At 39.3% G+C, this 3166-nt stretch overlaps 1 long non-coding RNA gene across 1 annotated transcript; it reads right to left on the bottom strand.

Annotated features, from left to right (window-relative positions):
• Positions 1–459: 459 nt before the first annotated feature.
• LOC113710206 (uncharacterized) lies at positions 460–2568 on the bottom strand. The gene is made up of 3 exons (XR_003452810.2): positions 2389–2568; positions 1373–1435; positions 460–690 (listed from the first exon to the last, which is right to left on the bottom strand). It is a non-coding gene; the product is annotated as an uncharacterized lncRNA (long non-coding RNA).
• Between the last annotated feature and the right edge of the window lie 598 nt (positions 2569–3166).

Raw genomic sequence — 3166 nt, 5'->3', positions numbered from 1 at the left:
CAACATATATACATCAGTTTCAAAGTCATTTGAGCATCAAAATTTTGAAATAAAGCCACGGCAAAAATAGGACAGATTTCGGTCAGCTTTCCTACGAAATTTTTCTTCAACTTTCCTTCGATTCTATATCCATAATCATCTTAACCAACACTTAAACAACTCAAATCAAGCATTATGTGACAGCCCCACTTTCCCCTAAGGCGAACCAAAGGGGTTAGCGGACTGCCTGCCCAGCTCTCGCCAGGACTACGGTACAGTTTACGTCGATCTATAACGTTCCGGAACATCCCATTGCACGTAAACAAGTCAAAAGAGTCAAAATAAAAAAAACGAAAAAATTTGCCGAAGATGAATAGTGCAGGCCACGTCAGAATCCGGCCGGAATCTGGCCGAATTCAATCCAGTGACTTTTCGTTCAAAATTTTCCTTTTGCCGTTTGAAATCCAAATCGATTCAAAGTTCAGCCAAACATCAACCAAGCATATATACATTGAAATCCAACATTCCAAGCCAAATCGGCATACCAAAATATCCAACTAATCCATACATGTACAATAACCAATTACAAACCAAACATTGGAGGAAACAAAACACTTAGGGTTTCACCCTCAAGGAGCTATTCAAAATACATGTACATGAGCTCAACTTGTCATTCAACTATTACAATCTTTTCCAAAAGTGTTCATTTTCCTGTAAGGAAAACAAATGGAACGGTGTGAGCTAAAGCTCAGTGAGCAACTATCACAATAGCAGTTAAGATCACATAAGCATAACCATTCAAGTCAAGTATACAATTTCGAAGTAAAGCAATTCAGTGAAAGGATACGGTCGGCTCTCAAGAGCCCATTTCCACGCTTACATTCTTGATCCACACTCATTGACCCTCCGTCAATGTTAAAAGTACCAAACCGTAGACCTCACTTCACTTCCATTCCTTCCACCCAACATACCCCAACCGGGCCCGCACTCCATTCAGTCATTTTGGTAATACTCGAGTATACCGGAACCAAAGGTCTCATTACCACAAGGTTCCTCAGTACAGTCCCCGTGGCATGACAATTTTCACGACCAAGCCCTCGCCGGCTCGATCCAATTGACTACCAAACGGGGTTGAGCTCAGTAATACAGTGAAGCCATTGGACATTCGCCCAAATGACACCAAATCAGTTTCCAAGAATGGAATTCAGTATCCAGTATATCAAGTTCAGTAATGCAGTAAAACGGTAGCCAATCAGTGATACTATCAAAAGGGGTGAGGGCGGTCAAGTACACCCTCACCTTAATCAATTCCAATATCCAAGTAAGCCTTCAAGGCATCACATATACATTTAGCAAAGCCACATAGTAACAATTAAGTGAGTAGTATACTCACCAAGTGAGAAAATGATGTTTCATGCACCGTCGTTAAACGAACGTCGTGCACCACCGTTTCCTCCTAGAACAAGTGAACAATTACCATAAGACTCGATAACGAGTCACAAAGCCAAGCCAATTATAACCCAATAGGGTTTCATATGCGTAAACAAGCATAATAGCAAACCAGAAAATCAAGCATTGGAACTCATTCGTCCCAACGACAAAAATAGTTTTTGGCCTCCAAAAGCGGTAATGTCACAAAATACGCTACGCTTATCGGATGAGGGCGAAAGACCCACCATCTCGAAGCTATGAAACAGGGCTACAACAATGTAGAAGGCCTCTCAGTCCAAATCCTAGCACAACTAGGTCAAAAATGCAGAAAACCCAGCCAGAACCGTAATTGCAGGTTCCAAAATCACAGAAAACTGTAATACGTCTATCTCAGCCTACACAGATCTAAATGCATTGATTCCAAAGGAAAATGAAAGCTAAGACATCAAGCTACCATTCATCAGAAGACACCAACTTCAAATTCCAAACCAAATCCAGTCAAAACAGGCAATTACTATCCCAGTTCGGACATTCTGTTCACCAAAAACAGCATCAGTAAAAACGGCATAACTCTCTCTATACTAGTCCAAATGCCCTGAAATTTTGCAGGCACATCAAAATCATCAATACCTACAACTTTCATGTTTTGACCAAAGTCCAATTCGGCCTCTAGCTATGACCTAAAATTTCGGACAGAATAGGGGTTCATGAACCCTAACTTTTCACATTTCATTCCAAATCCAAAATTGATTGCATTTCACAACAATTCACACCTACTAGAGCCAAAGCCCCTTATTACCAACCATCATACTAGTCCACAACATCAAAATCATATGAAACCAGAAAATTCCTCATAAAATTAAAAACTTCAACAAATCAAGCCAAACCAAGAAATAAATCATATAATCCATCACTTTAGCCACTTCTAAGCCAAACATAAACATCATTAGGTGTAGTAGAGGTTCAACCATCACTTACCAAGTAATCAAGAGAGATAGGGAGTGTGGACACCTTAGCTCTCCAAAAAAAACTTCACTAAGCACTCAAGAGCACCAAAGGAAGGAATTTTATGGAGTAGATTCTAGTTTAAGCACTTGAGTTGGGTGATTTGAGCTTGTTGGAAGCTTAAACTTGGAAGAGTTTTTCTTTCTTCTTGGATGAGAGGTTCGGCCATCAAGGAGCAAGAAATGGTAAGTTTTGTTCAATTTTTAAGATATTTAAACAAGTGGTCAAAAGGTCAAAAAATAGAATAGTAAACCATAAAGTCCACCCAAAGGGAACATGACACATGGCACCTCATTAAATGCATTCTTGTCATTCTTTTCTCTCTCACATCAATCACTTCACACATACTACTAATCTCTTAACACCCGATAAATTTTCCACAGTATCCGAAACTTAACCGTATTGGCCGAATTTTCCCGAACTTTTCGCACTAGTGGGTCCCACGTCCAATATATATTCTTAATTTTCTAAAAACTCTCCAATACTAGAAAATTCATATAAAAACTATAACTGCTCATAAAATCCACCAAGAAAATATTCCTAGGCCAGAAAATGCAGAAAACATGAAATTTAAGGGGGAAAAACCCTAGGAAACTATTAGGGCAATACGGGTTCTCACACATTATATCATCATATTAGCCCATACAACCAAGGTGGCAATTCATAGAGCCCATTTCAACCAATCCAATCCAAGTACTAACAACAATAATGAAGCTACAAGCTTCAAACCTATGAATAAAACCCATTAAAG

This window comes from Coffea arabica, chromosome 9e (assembly GCF_036785885.1).
Source record: "Coffea arabica cultivar ET-39 chromosome 9e, Coffea Arabica ET-39 HiFi, whole genome shotgun sequence".
NCBI lineage: Eukaryota > Viridiplantae > Streptophyta > Magnoliopsida > Gentianales > Rubiaceae > Coffea > Coffea arabica.
Note: the sequence above shows the minus strand (reverse complement) of the source record. Positions and strands in the feature narration are given on the sequence as shown.